The following is a 19,953-nucleotide window of genomic DNA, read 5'->3' on the forward strand; positions in this document are numbered from 1 at the left end:
AGTTTACAAAACACCAAATTGATTGGACCAGAAAAGAAAATCTTCTTACCAGATAATAATCAAAATATTAAAGGTATAGAACAAATAAAAAATATTAAAATCTCTAAGGGGGAAAGTCCAAGTAACATATAAAGTCAAACTTATCCTATGGAATAACAAAAAATCAAGGATAGCTGAAACAATTCAAAACAACAGAAATATTTCTGGAAATATCACCATCACTGTCCTCAAGCAATACTACAGAGCAATAGTGATAATGGTACTTATACTGAGACAGATAGGTCAATAATGGAATAGAATCAAAGACCCCAAAGTAAACTCAAACACCTAGTAACTTGATCTTTGACAAAGAAGCCAAAACAATACTGTGGAAAAAAACCATCTTCAACAAATGGTGTCGATTTAATTGGCAGTGGGCATGTTGAAGAATGCAAACCAAACCATATTTCTTGTCCTGCAAAAAACTCAAGTTTCAGTTCATTAAAGTCCTCAACATACATAAAACCAGGTTCACTGAATGTAATAGTGGAGAAAGTAGAAAATGATGTAGAACAAATAGGCACAGGGGGAAATCTCCTGAAGAGAAAATCAGTGGCTCAGGCTATGATCAACAATTGATAAATGGGTGGTCTTGCAACTGAAAATCTTTTGTAAGGCAAAGCACACTGTCAACTTGAGAAAATGGCAATCTATACACTATGAAGAGATCTCCATCAACCCTACATCTAATACAGGGTTAATACACAAAATAAATAAAGAACTTAAGAAGTTATACTGCAGAATACCACAAACCCCATTTAAAACAAGGCATGCAGGGTTACAGGAACTCTTCTCAATAGAGGAGTCACAAATGGTGGAGAAGCACTTAAAGAAATGTTCAATACCATTAGTAATCAGGGAAATGCAAATCAGAACTCCGAGATTCCATCTTATCATGGTCAAAAAGACTAAGATTATAAACTCATGTGATAGTACATGCTGGCAAGGATGAGGGAAAAGGGAGACACTCTTCCATTGCTGGTGTATAGTCTCCCCTCCCCCAGCCTAGAACCTGCTTGCTCAGGGGTGGAGTTTCCTGCTCATTCGTTCTGCCACGCCCACTGCTGGACCGTGCCACTTTGCTGTTTGGAACGTGCTCATCCTGCTACTGGACCCTGAGTTATTTGGCGGGAATCGGGTCCCCTTCCCCCTTCCTTTATAACTGAGTGTCTGAACAAGTAAAATTGAGCTTTGACTAGAATGAGACTGTCTTGGCTCCATTTCTTCTTTCGCCCCATCTAGTTCCTCTCTCTTAGCTTGAGTGGCCATCTCAGTTGAACCGTTCGTTGTGAGCTGCTGGCCAGCCGCAACACTGGTGGGATTGCAAATTAGTATAACTATTCTGGGAATCTGGTGGTTCCTCTGAAAATTGGAGATAGTTCTATCTGCATACTGATCCTGGGCATATATCCACATGATGCTCCACAATACCACAAGGACCCATGCTCCACTATGTTCATCACAGCTTTATATGTAATAGCCAAAAACTGGAAGCAACCCAGATGTCTCTCAACTGAAGAATGGGTACAGAAATTGTGGTACATTTACACAATGGTATATTATTCAGCCGTTAAAACAAAGACATCATGAATTTTGTAGGCAAATTAGATGGAATTAGAAAATATCAATGTGCATGATGTAATCTAGACCCAAATGAACACGAGTGGTATATACTCACTGATACGTGGATATTAGCCAACAGGTACAGAACATCCATGATACAACCTGTAGACTCTCAGAAGTTGAACTGGAAGGATGGTCCAAGGGAAGATTCTTTAATCTCACTTAGAAAGGGAACAAAATAATCATGGGAGGCAAAACCTGGTTAGGAGAGGGCAGCTGGAATAGAAAGGAGGGCAGAATCTGGTATATCAGGAAAACAGGAGAAAAGACAAGAGACCGAGGAGAATGGATGGAAATATGCAACTTTGAAGTATGTGAGCTGTATGGGGAACATGTAGAAACCCTCAAATACATTTAATTGGGGAGGCTCCCAGGAATTAATGTGTGTGACTGTGGTGGTTTATATATGCTTAGCCCAGGGAATGGCACTTTAGGAAGTTTGGCTTTGTTGGAATAGTTATGCCTCTTTGTGCATGGGCTTTAATACCCTAGTTCTAGCTGCCTGGAAATTTGTCTTCTCCTTTCTGCCTTTGGAACAAGATGTAGAACTCTTGGCTCCTCCTTTACCATGTTTGCCTGGATGCTGCCATTGCTCCCACATTGATGGTAATGGACTGAACCTTTGAATCTGTAAGCTAACGCCTATTAAATATTCTTAAAAGAGATCCCTTGGTCATGGTGCCTGTTCACAGCAGTAGAACTCTAAGGAATACAGAAGTTGGTACTAGGAAGTGGGGTATTGCTGTGAGAGGCTTTTGTTTGGAAGAATTTGGATTTGTAACTGTTTACTTGGAAAGCAATAGGATGCTTTTAAGTGGGGATATATGGGATACCCTACTAGGAATTTGCTGAGAGTGATTTGAAATGTGCAGATCTGGCCCAAGAGGTTTCAGTGGAGTAGAAATACAGTATGTGGCCTATAGATTATTTTCCTGGTATTTTGGTGAAGAATATGTTTGTTTGTGCTCTTTACTGAAGAGTCTACATGAGGCTAAGGTAAAAATATTTATGCTCATTCCCTTGCCAAGGGAAGTCTCAACATAGCCCAGCAGAGACTTTGTTCCCTGGTTTAGTCTCATGAAGAGCATTTTAATGATAAGAAGCAAATTGAAAAATGAAAAACATAAAATGTACAGTTCAAGTAATAAAGGGGCACCAGGAAGTGAAATGGAGATAACTTTGTTCAAGGAGATAAACAGATTAATGGTGACTTTGGGGCAAGATCCCAACCAGCTAAGCTTATAGTAAATGCTTTTAAAGTTGAACAAGGGTCCGTTATATCTAGGTTTTATTACTAGTTGGTTATTGTTTTCATTTTTACTTTTAATCTGGAATGAACTACAATTTAGAAATGCAGGGCATACTTGTGATCCAGATCTTGAGACTTTTGATCTGAATCTTGAGGACCAGTGGCTCTGAAAAATATAGGCTCTGGCAAGGTAGTACATACCCTTAATCCCAGGAGACTTAGGCTAACAGATCTCTGAGATAAGGACCAGCCTAGGATGGAGTAAATTCTATGTTAGGAAAAGCTTAAATCCAGGCTTGGTGGTCCACATGTTTAATTCCAGTATTAAGGAGACAGAGCTATGAAAGTCTCCAAGTTCAAGGACAATCCACAGGGAAAGATGCAGGACAGCCAAGTTTAGGAAGTGAGGTTATTGTAAAACAGAAAACTGAGAGTAGAATAATGGGAGGTGATGTTTCAGTCCCAGCAATCAGCGGAATTCCACAGCTTTGGCTTTAGAGTCAAGAATGTAAGGGAATACTGGCATTGGTGTCTGCCAAAGACCCTCATTCACAAAGACCACAGAGATTGCCATCACAGTAAACCACAGGAGGTTTTTTATTATTCCAACATGTTGAGGACCCTCTTCAGCATGCAGGCCAGAGGACAGACTCGGAACAAAGACAGAACACACTTTTATACCTTTGTAAGGGGCAGATTAAGGCAACAGGGTAGGTGGCTTATACTAATTGGTATATCAAGTAACCTTTTTAGGCATTGGTTGGTTTGAATAGGGTGACTAAGTAACCCTTTGGCCTAGTCCATCACTCTGCTTGTCCATGTGGTTTTTCAGCAAAGCAACAGTATGTTTTGAACTTATTTGTCACCTATTAACATCACAGCTATTAAGTCATAGTTATTAACTTCAGGGGAATTCTAGAGACAAGATTAGGGTGATTTGTGGTATATAGTGCTATGCAGGGAAGGGGAATTTTTCTGGGAACTGTTAATATTGTTTTGGCAGCTGCAGGCTTAGTCTGTTCTTTATTCAGGATCTCTAAACTTAGTCATAAGGATGGTATAATAATCTAGGCACTATCTGAGCCAAAACACAAAAGTCATGGTCATTCTGGCCACTGAAAATATACAATTTGGAAGTCCCTTCATAGGGGGAAGGGGCTGGGTGGTCTTGAGTTTATTTTGGATTTTACACTGGGAGAACTGATGATGGTTAGATGGACCTAAGAAATTAGCAGTGATTAAGAAGAGATCAGCATCACTTAGATTAAATTGTCTGGGGAGTGTTTTCTGAGAACACAAAGAAACTGTTCCAGAGATAGGCCAGGTTGTACCTCATCCTGCAGCTACATGTGGTAATGTGTAAGTATAAGCCAGGTGGTACTAGTCTTAAAGGTATGAAGGAGTTAAGGTGAGCAGCTGAAGTTTAGTACTGTGAGAGGCCAGGGAAGGCCGTTGGTTATGGTATAGCCTCAGTTGCAGTTGATGGTCCTGTCATGAAGGGGTCATGCAAAGAAATTGAGGCTTGTCATCATGAAGAAAGCCTACCTATTGGTGAAGCCAAGTTACAGTTGAAGACAGCAGTGTTTTGGAGATTTCTGTATGGGATGGTCACTAAGAACAGAAGCAACAGTGGAATGGAGTTAACCAGAGCCTCAAGTGCTACAGTGGGCAGAGTTGCAATAGGTATTCAAGCTTATTGGATCAAGAATCCATGAGGCTGAGGTTGACTTGGAGACCTCATGATTTTAAAGATGTTAGAGCTGTGAGAAATATGCCTGCCAAGGAATGTTGTTAACATGGAGAGGAAACAGGCCAGGAGAAAGAACTCTGTCAACAAGGATTAAAAAGAAGTGGAGATCTGAACCACTTTGATGTCAGCCATGGAGATACAGTTTGGAGTTTGCCCAGGTGGTTTCCTCACTTGATTTGGGGATTATAGTTAAGTGATTAAATGAATCTCAGAAGAGACATTGAACTTTGGACTTTTACATTGTTGAGACTGCTATAGAGTATGGGGAGTTTGGAAGTTGGACTAAATGTAATTTTTTACTATGCTATGGCTAGGTCTGGCCTCCATAGACTACTATGTTTGAACAAACCTATGGGGCCAAGGAGTGTAATGTAATGGTTAGTATATACTTGGCCCAGGGAGTGGCACTATCAGGAAGTGTGGCCTTGTTGGAGTTGGTGTGTCCCTGTGGGCATGGGCTTTAATACCTTAGTTATAGCTGCCTGGAAACCAGTCTTCTCCTGTTTGCCTCTAGAAACATGTAGAACTCTCAGCTCCTCCTATACCATACTTCTCTGGATACTGCCATGCTCCTGCCTTGATGATAATCAACTGAACACCTGAACCTGTAAGCCAGCCCCAATTAAACATTGTCCTTATAAGACATTTGTCATGGTATCTCTTCACAGCAGTAAAATCCTTACTAGGACAATGACCTTAGCTGAAATGCCCAACATTCAGGAGATAGAAGTTGGAGAGACCACATCCAGTAGTTAGAAAGTGCCCACAATGGAGGAATGGGGATATTGTCCACTTTTATATTTTTCCACCCCAAATTGTTCCTAGCTAAAAGAAATGCATGGACAAAAATGGAGCAGAAACAGGATGAATGGCCAATCGGTGATCTACCCATCTTGGGTCTATCCCATTGGCAGGTACCAAATCCTGACACTTATACTGATGTTGTGTTGTACTTGCAGACAGGAGCCTAGCATGGCTGTCCTCTGAGAGGCCCAACCAGCAGCTGACTGAGACAGAAGCAGATACTTACACCCAACCATTAGACTGAAGTTGGGGACCACTATGGTTGAATTAGGGGAAAGACTGAAGAAGCTGAAGGTGAGTGTGACTCCATATAAAGACTAGTGGTCTCAACTAACCCAAACCCCGGGAGCTCCTAGAGATTGAGCTACAATGTAGGATGCATACACAAGCCAGCATGAAGCCTTGACATATATACAGCAGAGCACTGCGTAATCTGGCCTCAGTGGGAGAAGACATGCCTAATCCTGGATAGACTTGAGGCCCTAGGGTGGGGGAGGTCTGGTGGGAGGGAGTATCATCTTGGATACAGGGGGGAGGATGAATGGGTTGTGGAACTGTGGAAATAAATTTAATATTTTCTAGAACTGAATGAAAATGAAGACACAACATACTCACACTTCAGAATTAAGGTCTTTTTAAAAGTCCATTTCCTAGTGCTAAATTCCTTCATAAAAATTGGAGAGATCTCATATCGGCAACTTAACTGAAAATCCTAGAACAAGGAGAAGAAATAAATCACAAAAGTAATAGATTGCAAAAAAATAATCAAGTTCAGGACTGAAATCAATAAAATATAAAATAAACAGTAAAATGATCAATGAAATAGAGAGTAGGTTCTTTGAAATATCAGTAAGGTTAATATACCCTTAGTCAAATGAACTTAAGCAAAAAAGGAAGATCCAAATTAATAAAATTAGGTACAAAAGTAGAATCATATGAGTAAACGTCAGGAAATTTAGAAAATAAAGAGGACATACTTTACAAACATGTACTCCACAAAATTGTAAAACCTAACACAAATGGACAGATTTCATTATATATACCTACTAAAATAGTTAAATCGAGATAATATAAGCAATTTAAACAGACCTAGAGCCCCTGATGCAAGAGAAGCACTAGTTAAAATTTTCCCAAATAAAATAAATAAATGAGGGAAGGAAGGAAGGAAGGAAGGAAGGAAAGAAGGAAGGAAGGAAGGAAGGAAGGAAGGAAGGAAGGAAGGAAGGAAGGAAGGAAGGAAGGAAGAAAGAAAGAAAGAAAGAAAGAAAGAAAGAAAGAAAGAAAGAAAGAAAGAAAGAAAGAAAGAAAGAAAGAAAGAAAGAAAGGCCAGGACCAAATGGACGCAGAATAGTGTTCTCAGAGACTGTCAGTGGAATATGCATTTATCCACAAAATAGAAACAGAATAAGCATGGATCTGGGACTCCACCGAACTTAGGAACTTAGTCTGCACAGGTGAGAGTGTGTACCACAGAGGCAGACGGCTTCTGGGACTGGCGGGAGCCACAGAGCCGCTGAGGAAGCACCCTTTTGGGGCTGCAGACATCCAGCACCCTCCCAGCTGGAGGACAGTGGTCCGCCCTGCACGGGAGCCCTCTGCCTCAGGAGCAGGGAGCGCCATCTTGGATCCAGGACTCCGCCAAACTTAGGAACTTAGTCTGCACAGGTGAGAGTGTGCACCACAGAAGCTGACAGCTTCTGTGACCTGCCAAAGCAACACAGCATCTGGGAAAGGTCCTGTTTTGGGCCTTCTTCTTCGGCCAGGAGGAGGTCCAAACACCAGATATCTGTGCACCTTCCCTGTAAGAGGAGGTCTTGTCAGCAGAGAGTGCTCTAACAACTGAAATTCAGAGGAGAGACCCTGTCTCCCAGGTCTGTTGATAGATGGTAATCAGAATCACCAGAAGAACAATCTCTAAACAGAGACAACTATGACAACTCCAGAGATTACCAGATGGTGAAAGGTAAACGTAATAATATTACTAACAGAAACCAAGACCACTCACCATCATCAGAACCCAGCACTCCCACTTCGCCCAGTCCAGGTCACCCCAACACACCTGAAAAGCTAGACCTGGATTTAAAAGCATATCTCATGATGATGGTAGAGGACATCAAGAAGGACTTTAATAACTCACTTAAAGAATTACAGGAGAACATTGCTAAAGAGTTACAAGTCCTTAAAGAAAAACAGGATAACACAATCAAACAAGTAGAAGTCCTTAAAGAAAACCAGGGAAAGACAACCAAACAGTGTAAGGAGCCGCCTTCACATTCGCCATTACAAGATGGCGCTGATGGCACTGACACCCGTGTTCTAAGTAGTAAACAAGCAAGCTGCGCATGTGCCGGGGTAGCTTTCCACGCCATGTGCTCTGCCTTTCCCGTGACGACAACTCTGGCTGATGGGCTGCAGCCAATCAGGGAGTGACACGTCCGAGGCGGAGGACAGTCCTCCATAAAAGGGAGGGGGCTCCGCCATCTCTCGCTCTCTCTGGCTCTCTCTCTGGCTCCTATCTCCACTGGCTCCTGATGGGGTAAGCAATAAAGTTTGTGCTGCAGAAGATTCTGGTTGCCCTGAGCGTGTTCATACCAGGGGAACAAAAGCGCGGGCAATAAAACAGGTAGAAGTCCTTAAAGAAAAACAGGAAAACACATCCAAAGACATGATGGAAATGAACAAAACCATACGAAACCTAAAAAGGGAAGTAGACACAATAAAGAAAACCCAAAAAGAGGCAACACTGGAGATAGAAACCCTAGGAAAGAAATCTGGAACCATAGATTCGAGCATCAGCAACAGAATACAAGAGATGGAAGAGAGAATCGCAGTTGCAGAAGATTCCATAGAGAACATCGGCACAACAATCAAAGAAAATGGAAAATGCAAAAAGATCCTAACTCAAAACATCCAGGAAATCCAGGACACAATGAGAAGACCAAACCTATGGATAATAGGAGTGGATGAGAATGAAGATTTTCAACTCAAAGGACCAGCAAACATCTTCAACAAAATTATAGAAGAAAACTTCCCAAATCTAAAGAAAGAGATGCCCATGAACATACAAGAAGCCTACAGAACTCCAAATAGACTGGACCCGAAAAGAAATACCTCCCGACACATAATAATCAGAACAACAAATGCACTAAATAAAGATAGAATACTAAAAGCAGTAAGAGAAAAAGGCCAAGTAACATATAAAGCCAAGCCTATCAGAATTACACCAGATTTTTCACCCGAGACTATGAAAGCCAGAAGATCCTGGACAGATGTTATACAGACACTAAAAGAACACAAAACCCAGCCCAGGCTACTATACCCAGCAAAACTCTCAATTAACATAGATGGAGAAACCAAAGTATTCCACGACAAAACCAAATTCACACATTATCTCTCCATGAATCCAGCCCTTCAAAGGATAATAACAGAAAAAATCCAATACAAGGATGGGAACCACACCCTAGAAAAAACAAGAAGGTAATCCCTCAACAAACCTAAAAGAAGAGAGCCACAAAAACAGAATGCCAAGTTTAACAACAAAAATAAAAGGAAGCAACAATTACTTTTCCTTAATATCTCTTAATATCAATGAACTCAACTCCCCAATAAAAAGACATAGACTAACAAACTGGCTACACAAACAAGTCCCAACATTTTGCTGCTTACAGGAAACTCATCTCAGAGAAAAAGATAGACACTACCTCAGAATGAAAGGCTGGAAAACAATTTTCCAAGCAAATGGTATGAAGAAACAAGCTGGAGTAGCCATTCTAATATCTGATAAGATTGACTTCCAACCCAAAGTCATCAAAAAAGACAAGGAGGGGCACTTCATATACATCAAATGTAAAATCCTCCCAGAGGAACTATCAATTCTGAATATCTATGCTCCAAATACAAAGGCAGCCACATTCATTAAAGAAACTTTAGTAAATCTCAAAGCACACATTGCACCTCATACAATAATAGTGGGAGACTTCAACACACCACTTTCACCAATGGACAGATCATGGAAATAGAAACTAAACAGGGACACAGTGAAACTAACAGAAGTTATGACTCAAATGGTTCTGGCAGATATCTACAGAAAATTCTATCCTAAAACAAAAGGATATACCTTCTTCTCAGCACCTCATGGTACCTTCTCCAAAATTGACCACATAATGTCACAAAACAGGCCTCAACAGATACAAAAATATTGAAATTGTCCCATGCATCCTATCAGATCACCATGGACTAAGGCTGATCTTCAATAACAAAATAACTAAGAGAAAGCCAACATTCACGTGGAAACTGAACAACACGCTTCTCAATGATACCTTGGTCAAGGAAGGAATAAAGAAAGAAATTAAGGACTATTTAAAGTTCAATGAAAATGAAGCCACAACATACCCCAACTTATGGGACGCAATGAAATTGGGAAAGGATCTTTACCTATCCTAAATCAGATAGGGGACTAATATCCAATATATATAAGGAACTCAAGAAGGTGGTCTCCAGAAAATCAAATAACCCCATTAAAAAATGGGGCTCAGGACTGAACAAATAATTCTCACCTGAGGAATACCGAATGGCAGAGAAGCACCTGAAAAAATGTTCAACATCCTTAATCATCAGGGAAATGCAAATCAAAACAACCCTGAGATTCCACCTCACACCAGTCAGAATGGCTAAGATCAAAAATTCAGGTGACAGCAGATGCTGGCGAGGATGTGTAGAAAGAGGAACACTCCTTCATTGTTGGTGGGATTGCAAGCTGGTACAACCACTCTGGAAGTCAGTTTGGCGGTTCCTCAGAAAATTGGACATAATACTACCAGAGGATCCAGCAATAACTCTCCTGGGCATATATCCAGAAGATGTTCCAACCGGTAAGAAGGACACATGCTACTCTATGTTCATAGCAGCCTTATGTATAATAGCCAGAAGCTGGAAAGAACCCAGATGCCCCTCAACAGAGGAATGGATACAGAAAATGTGGTACATTTACACAATGGAGTACTACTCAGCAATTAAAAGGAATGAATTTATGAAATTCCTAGGCAAATGGATGGATCTGGAGGGCATCATTCTGAGTGAGGTAACATATTCACAAAGGAACTCACACAATATGTACTCACTGATAAGTGGATATTAGCCCAAAAACTTAGGATACACAAGATATAAGATACAATTTGTTAAACGCATGAAACTCAAGAAGAATGAAGACCAAAGTGTGGACACTGTGCCCCTTCTTGTAATTGGGAACAAAACACCCATGGAAAGAGTTACAGAGATAAAGTTTGGAGCTGTGAAGAAAAAATGGACCATCTAAAGACTGCCATATCCAGGGATCCATCCCATAATCAGCTTCCAAATGCTGACACCATTGCATACACTAGCAAGATTTTGCTGAAAGGACCCAGATATAGCTGTCTCTTGTGAGACAATGCCAGGGCCTAGCAAACACAGAAGTGGATGCTCACAGTCAGCTATTGGATGGATCATAGGGCCCCCAATGGAGGAGTTAGAGAAAGTACCCAAGGAGCTAAAGGGAACTGCAACCCAATAGGTGGATCATTATTATGAACTAACCAGTACCCCAGAGCTCTTGTCTCTAGCTGCATTTGTATCAAAAGATGGCTCAGTAGGCCATCACTGGAAAGAGAGGCCCATTGGACTTGCCAACTTTATATGCCCCAGTACAGGGGAATGCCAGAACCAAGGGGTGGGAGTGGGTGGGTGGGGGACTGGGGGGGAGTGTATTGGGACTTTTTGGATAACATTGGAAATGTAATTGAGGAAATTACCTAATTAAAAAAAAATAGTTTTCCAACCAAAAAAAGCCCAGGACCAGATGGGTTTAGTGCAGAGTTCTATCAGACCTTCAAAGAAGATCTAATCCCAGTTCTTCACAAACTATTCCACAAAATAGAAACAGAAGGTACTCTACCCAACTCATTCTATGAAGCCACAATTACTCTGATACCTAAACCACAAAAAGACGTAACAAAGTTAGAAAACTTCAGACCAAATATCCCTTATGAATATTGATGCAAAAATCCTCAATAAAGTTCTCACTAACCGAATTCAAGAACACATCAAAACAATCATCCATCCTGACCATGTAGGTTTCATCCCAGGGATGCAGGGATGGTTCAATATACGGAAATCCATCAACGTAATCCAGTATATAAACAAACTCAAAGACAAAAACCACATGATCATCTCGTTAGATGCGGAAAAAGCATTTGACAAGATCCAACACCCATTCATGATAAAAGTCTTGGAAAGATCAGGAATTCAAGGCCCATACCTGAACATGATAAAAACAATTTACAGCAAACCAGTAGCCAATATCAAAGTAAATGGTGAGAAGCTTGAAGCAATCCCTCTAAAATCAAGGACTAGACAAGGCTGTCCAATTTCTCCATACCTATTTAACATTGTACTTGAAGTCCTAGCCAGAGCAATTCGACAACAAAAGGAGATCAAAGGGATACAAATTGGAAAAGATGAAGTCAAAATATCACTTTTTGTACATGATATGATAGTATATATAAGTGACCCTAAAAATTCCACCAGAGAACTCCTAAACCTGATAAACAGCTTCGGTGAAGTAACTGGATATAAAATGAACACAAACAAACCAATGGCCTTTCTCTATACAAAGAATAAACAGGCTGAGAAAGAAATTAGGGAAACAACACCCTTCTCAATAGTCACAAATAATATAAAATATCTTGGCGTGACTCTAACTAAGGAAGTGAAAGATCTGTATAATAAAAACTTCAAGTCTCTGAAGAAAGAAATTATAGAAGATCTCAGAAGACGGAAAGATCTCCCATGCTCATGGATTGGCAGGATCAACATTGTGAAAATGGCTATCTTGCCAAAAGCAATCTACAGATTCAATGCAATCCCCATCAAAATACCAACTCAGTTCTTCAACGAATTAGAAATTGCAATCTGCAAATTCATCTGGAATAACAAAAAACCTAGGATAGCAAAAACGCTTCTCAAGGATAATAGAACCTCTGGTGGAATCACCATGCCGGACCTAAAGCTTTTCTACAGAGTAATTGTGATAAAAACTGCGTGGTACTGGTATAGTGACAGACAATTGACCAATGGAATACAATTGAAGACCCAGAAGTTAACCCACACACCTATGGTCACTTGATCTTCGACAAGGGAGCTAAAACCATCCAGTGGAAGAAAGACAGCATTTTCAACAAATGGTGCTGGCACAACTGGTTGTTAACATGTACAAGAATGCGAATCTATCCATTCCTATCTCCTTGTACTAAGGTCAAGTCTAAGTGGATCAAGGAACGTCACATAAAACCAGAGACACTGAAACTTATAGAGGAGAAAGTGGGGAAAAGCCTTGAAGATATGGGCACAGGGGAAAAATTCTTGAATAGAACAGCAATGGCTTGTGTTGTAAGATCGAGAATTGACAAGTGGGACCTCATGAAACTGCAAAGCTTCTGCAAGGCTAAAGACACCATCAATAAGACAAAAAAACCACCAACAGATTGGGAAAGGATCTTCACCTATCCTAAATCAGATAAGGGACTAATATCCAATATATATAAAGAACTCAAGAAGGTGGTCTCCAGAAAGGCAAATAACCCCATTAAAAAATGGGGCTCAGAACTGAACAAAGAATTCTCACCTGAGGAATACCGAATGGCAGAGAAGCACCTGAAAAAATGTTCAACATCCTTAATCATCAGGGAAATGCAACTCAAAACAACCCTGAGATTCCACCTCACACCAGTCAGAATGGCTAAGATCAAAAATTCAGGTGACAGCAGATGCTGGCAATGATGCGGAGAAAGAGGAACACTCCTCCGTTGTTGGTGGGATTGCAAGCTTGTACAACCACTCTGGAAATCAGTCTGGCGGTTCCTCAGAAAATTGGACATAGTACTACCGGAGGATCTAGCAATACCTCTCCTGGGCATATATCCAGAAGATGTCCCAACCGGTAAGAAGGACACATGCTCCACTATGTTCATAGCAGCCTTATTTATATGCTTTATATGCCCCAATACAGGGGAATGCCAGGGCCAAAAGAATGGGAATGGGTGGGTAGGGAAGTGGGAGGGGTATGGGGGACTTTTGGGATAGCATTGGAAATGTAATTGAGGAAAATATGTAATATTTTAGCCAGAAGCTGGAAAGAGCACAGATGCCCCTCAACAGAGGAATGGATATAGAAATTATGGTACATTTACACAATGGAGTACCACTCAGCTATTAAAAAGAATGAATTTATGAAATTCCTAGCCAAATGGATGGACCTGGAGGGCATCATCTTGAGTGAGGTAACACAATCACAAAGGAACTCACACAATATGTATTCACTGATAAGTGGATATTATCCCAAAACTTAGAATACCCAAGATACAAGATACAATTTGCTAAACGTATGAAACTCAAGAAGAATGAAGACCAAAGTGTGGACACTATGCCCCTTCTTAGAACTGGGAACAAAACACCCATGGAAGGAGTTACAGAGACAAAGTTTGGAGCTGTGATGAAAGGATGGACCATCTAGAGACTGCCATATCCAGAGATCCATCCCATAATCAGCTTCCAAACGCTGACACCATTGCATACACTAGCAAGGTTTTGCTGAAAGGACCCAGATATAGCTGTCTCTTGTGATACTATGCCGGGGCCTAGCAAACACAGAAGTGCATGCTCACAGTCAGCTATTGGATGGATCACAGGGCTCCCAATGGAGAAGCTAGAGAAAGTACCCAAGGTGTTAAAGGGATATGCAACCCTATAGGGGGAACAACATGATGAACTAACCAGTACCCCGGAGCTCTTGTCTCTAGCTGCATATGTATCGAAAGATGGCCTAGTCGGCCATCACTGGAAAGAGAGGCCCATTGGACTTGCAAACTTTATATGCCCCAATACAGGGGAATGCCAGGGCCAAAAGAATGGGAATGGGTGGGTAGGGAATTGGGAGGTGTATGGGGGACTTTTGGGATAGCATTGGAAATGTAATTGAGGAAAATATGTAATAAAAATATTAAAAATTTAAAAAAAGAAACAGAATAAATTTAGGTCTAAATGTTTTAAGAAGATCACAATTAACCTGATCTCCAGGACATATTAAGACCCAACAAAGAAAGAGTATTACTGACCAATTTATCTTATGGTGGTCCCATAGACACATGTGTTTGCATACACGGCCCATGGAAAATGGCACTATTAGGAGGTGTGGCAACATTATTGTAGGTATGGCCGGCCTTGTTGCATGAAGTGTGTCACTGTGCAGGTGGGTATAAGGTCTTTACGTTCAAGCTCCACCCAGTGTGGAAAGAGATCCTCTTCTTGGCTGCCTGTGGAAGACAGTCTCCTCCTGGTTGTCTCTGAATCAAGATGTAGAACTCTCAATAATTCCAGCATTATCTCTGTCTGTGTACTGCCATGCTTCTTGCCATGAAGATAATGGACTTAACCCCTGAAACTATAAGCTGGCCCGAATTGAATGTTTCCCTTTATAGGACATGTCTTGTTTTTTCTTCTCAGCAGTGGAAAAACTAACAAGACACCTATGAATATAGATGCAAAAATATTCAATAAAGTACTTGCAAACTGAATCCAAGGACTTGTCCAAAAGATCATCACCATGACTAAGTAGGATTCATTCCAGAGATGCAGAAGTGGGCAATATATCAAAATCAATAAATATAATCCACAATATGTGAAGAAAAAAACACCATGACTATGTCATTAGAGGAAGAAAGGACTTTTGACAAAATTCAACATCCTTTACAGTATCTCCTGTAGTGACCAGGGATACAAGTGGCATAACTCAAAATAATCAAGGCAACATACAGCAAGCATAAATTCAACATCCTTGAGTGCTCCTTCTGTGCTTTCTCTAGCTTCTCCACTGGGGACCCTGTGTTCCATCTTAATCAAGGCAACATAAAGCAAGCAAAAATTCAACATCCTTGTGTGCTCCTTGTGTGTTTTCTCTAGCTTCTCCACTGGGGACCCTGTGTTCCATCTTATAGATGACTATGAGCATCCACTTCTGTATTTGCCAGGCACTGGCATAGCCTCATACAAGAGAGCTATATCAGGGTCCCTTCAGCCAGTGAGATGGGAGACTTGTCCCTGTCTGTCACAGTTGGCTTTCTGTCTTTTATAGTATGATCTTGTATCGTTTGCTATGTTCTCTGACTTCCATTTATTCTGCTCAGGTGGCACAGGACCAAAGAAGCATCAACCAAACCCTCAAAATATGAACATATGTAAATTGCTCTCGTCTAATTATTTGAAAATATTTGCTCACAGGGAACCAAAAATTAACAAAGCACCTTTTCTGCTCAGTGTATGCTGAATTACTTTTGCACTGCTATGAGCTCCATTTGTTGCAGTGAATCATCTCTCTAGAACACCAGGTGTAGGAGACACAGAGGTTCCTGGGCTCACAGTTCAGCACCAGGGAAATCACTACTATTAAGCACATGAGGTTTTCTCTTTAAAAGAGAGAAGTATAATTTTTTATCTACACAGAAGGCTTGGAGCAGATGTGGTTAATAGCCTGGTGATTTTGGAACTATCTTTATGATGAAGACCACACAAGATCCTCCCCCATACACTTATCATGAGCTTGTATTTCTGTCAGTCAATCTATAGAATCCATCTTCACGGAAGATGTCACATTTTCTGTACAAAGACTTTTGATGTGGTCATATCTTAAGATGTATTGTGCAGATGGAGTTGGGTTAATTATCACCAGGAAACAACTCAGTGTTAGACTATCAAAGTTTGAATCAACACTGGCTACAGAGTCATATTAAACTGAACTTCTTTCCTTTCCTGGAATGAAACTTTCCTAGATATGATGTTTGGAGAGATCTCTCTCCCAACCATTGGATTTGTCTTAACATAATTTTCTTTCTTTTTAATAAAATTATTTTATATATTAACATTCCAGTCTTTACCTCTAATCTCGGTTCCCTTTTTCACAGTTCCTCATACCATTCCTCCACCCCTTGACTCTGAAAAGATGCTCTCCCAATCATACAAGGCCTCCCTCTTCTCTGGGGCCTCAAGTTAAACTCATCTCCCACTGAAGCAAGATCATGGAGACCTCAGCTACATATGTGCCGGGGACCTTGGACCAGCCAATGTTTGCTCCTGGTTGGTGGCTCAGTCTCTAGGAGCTGCCTAGGGTTTGGGTTAGTTGAGACTGCTGGTCTTCCTATGGGGTTGCTCTCCTTTTCAGCTTCTTCAGTCCTTCACCGTAGTCAACCATAGTGGTCCCTGACTTTAGTCCAGTTGTTAGGTGTAAGCATCTTCTTCTGTTTCAGTCATGTGCTAGTAGGGCCTCTCAGAAGACAGACGTGGCAGACTCCCATATATAAGCACATCATAGCATAGTAATGTCAGGCCTTGGTGTCTTCCCATGACATGAATCCCAAGTTTTCCTGGTCACTAGATCACTTTTCCTTCAGTCTCTTTTCCATTTTTGTCCCTCCAGTTCTTTTACACAGGAACTATTTGGGGTCAGAAATTTTGACTGTGTGTTAGTAACTTTGTCCCTCCACTTGAGGCCATGTCTGTCTGCTGGAGCTGGACTCTTCGAGTTCCCTTTCCTCAATGTTGGGCATTTTGGCTAATGTCACCCCCAATGAGTCCTGAGAGTGTCTCACCTCCGGGACTCTGGTAATTTGTAGAAGCTCCTCCATCAACTTCCACTCCCTGAAGCTGCTTATTTCCATTCTTTCTCTTGGCCCTCTGGTCTTCTCTCATGTACCCTCACCAACATTTCCCCTCTTTACCTTTCCCACCGGGTCTCTCCATTGCTTTGCTTGTTATGATTATTTCCTTCCCTCTTCTAAGTGGGATAGAAGCCTCTTCACTTGGGCCTTCCTTCTTGTTTAACTTCTGAGGATCTAAAGGATGTATCATGGGTATTCTATACATTTTTTGCCACTTATCAGTGAGTGCCATAACATGCAAGTCCTGTTGGGTCTAGATTACCTCACTCAAAATATTTAACAGTTTCATCTAATTTGTCTGCAAAATGCATGATGTCCTTGTTTTTTAATAGATTGATAGCATTACACTGTGTAAATGAACCTCATTTTCTATGTGCATTCTTCTGTTGAGGGACATCTGGGTTGTTTCCAGCTTCTGGATATATTACATATAAGGCTGCTATTAGCAACATGGAACATGTGTCCTTATGGTATGTTTATTTCATAAGCTCATTGTTTTTAATAGCTGAGTAGTACTCCATTGTGTAAATGTACCACAGTTTCTGAATCCATTTGTCTGTTAAGAGACATCTTGGTTCTTTCCAGCTTCTGGTTATTATAAATAAGGCTGCTATGAACATAGTGGAGTATGTGTCCTTATTACATGTTTGAGCATCTTCTGGGTTTAGGCCCAGGAGAGGTGTTGCTGGATCTTCAGGTAGAACTATGTCCAATTTTCTGAGGGCCTGCCAAACTGATTTCCAGAGTGTTTGTACCAGCTTGCAGTTCCATCAGCAATCGAGGAGTGTTCCTCTTTCTCCACATCCTTGCCAGCATCTTCTGTCACCTGAATTTTTGGTCTTAGCCATTCTGACTAGTGTGAAGTGGAAACTCAGGGTTGTTTTGATTTGCATTTCCCTGATGATTAAGGATGTTGAACATTTTTTATAGGTGCTTCTCATCCATTCAGTATTCCTCAGTTGAGATTTTTGACAAAGGGGCTAAAACCATCCAGTGGAAAGAAGACAACATCTTCAACAAATGGTGCTGGCTCAACTGGTAGTTAGCATGTAGAAGAATGCAAATTTATCCATTTTTATCTCCTTGTACAAAGCTCAAGTCTAAGTGGATAAAAGAACCCCACATAAAATCAGAAGGAATTTATGAAAATTTTAGGTAAATGAATGGATCTGGAGGATATCATCCTGAGTGAGGTAACCCAATCACAAAAGAACACACATGATATGCACTCACTGATAATTGGATATTAGCCCAGATACTTAGAATACCCAAGATACAATTTGAAAAACACATGAAACTGAAGAAAGAAGACCAAAGTGTGTATACTTCACTCCTTCTTAGAATGGGAACAAAATATCTATGGAAGGAGTTACGGAGACAAAGTTCAGAGCTGAGAAGGAAGGAAGGACCATCCAGAGACTGCCCCACCCAGGGATTCACCCCATGTGTTTCTAATACAAAATATATTTTAAAATGTTTACTTGACATTTCACATAAAATCTCAGCTACCCTTAGGCTCCTGATTCATTTAGTCATCAGTTAGATAGAAATCTATAACAATACACTATATGACTGTGGAGAGCTGGAAAGTTGTCACGTGTGTAACAGGAAGCATGAAAAGTAATCCTTAATCAGACTAACCAGGGGGCACAGAGACAGTATCCAAATTAATAAGGAATGAAAACTGAGACATATCAGAAACTTAGGAAATTAAAAGATATATCATCAGATCCTACTAAAAATAACTGGATAAAATTGACAATTTTCTAGACAGATACCAGGTACCAAAATACAATCAGGGTCGATAAACCATCTAAGCAGTCCCATAAATTCTAAAGAGTTAGAAGCAGTCATTAAATATCTCCCAACCAAAAAAAAAAAAAAAAAAAGCCTAGAACCAGATGGTTTTAGTGCAGAATTCTATAATTCCTTCAAAGAAGACCTAATACCAATATTCTTAAAACTATTCCACAGAATAGAAAGAGAAAGAATATTACCTAATTCATTTTATGAAGCCACAGTTACACTGATACCAAAACCACACAAAGATCCATCAACAACAAAAAGAGAACTTCAGAACAGTTTCCTTATGAATACTAAAGCAAAAGCCATCAATAAAATTCTCTCAAAACAAATCTAATAACACATCTAAATGATCATTCACCATGAACAAGTAGACTTCATCCCAAGGATACAGGAATGGCTAATCAATGTAATCCATTACATAAACAAACTCAAAGGAAAAAAAAACACATGATCATCTCATTAGATGCTGAAAAAACACTTGACAAAATTCAACACTCCTCCAGAGTAAAAGTCTTGGAAAGATCACGACTTCAAGGCCCATATCTAAACACAGTATAAGCAATATAGAGCAAGCCAGTAACCAACATCAAACTAAATGGAGAGAAACTTGAAGCAATCCCACTAAAATCAGGGACTAGACAAGGCTGCCCACTCTTTCCCTATCTATTCAGTATAGTGAAGTCCTGGTGAAATTGCAAGCTAGCACAACCACTCTGGAAATCAGGCTGGTAGTTCCTCGGAAAACTGGAAATAGTTCTACCTGCATACCCAGCTATAACACTCCTGGGCATACTCCCAAAGATGATTGAATGTATAACAAGGACACATGTTACACTATGTTAATAGTAGCCTAATTTTTAATAGACAGAAGGTAGAAAGAACCAAGATGCCCCTCAACAGAGGAATGGATACAGAAAATGTGGTACATTTACACATTA

Source organism: Mus caroli, unplaced genomic scaffold (assembly GCF_978045245.1).
Source record: "Mus caroli unplaced genomic scaffold, Mus_caroli_1 scaffold_8, whole genome shotgun sequence".
In the NCBI taxonomy this organism is placed as follows: domain Eukaryota; kingdom Metazoa; phylum Chordata; class Mammalia; order Rodentia; family Muridae; genus Mus; species Mus caroli.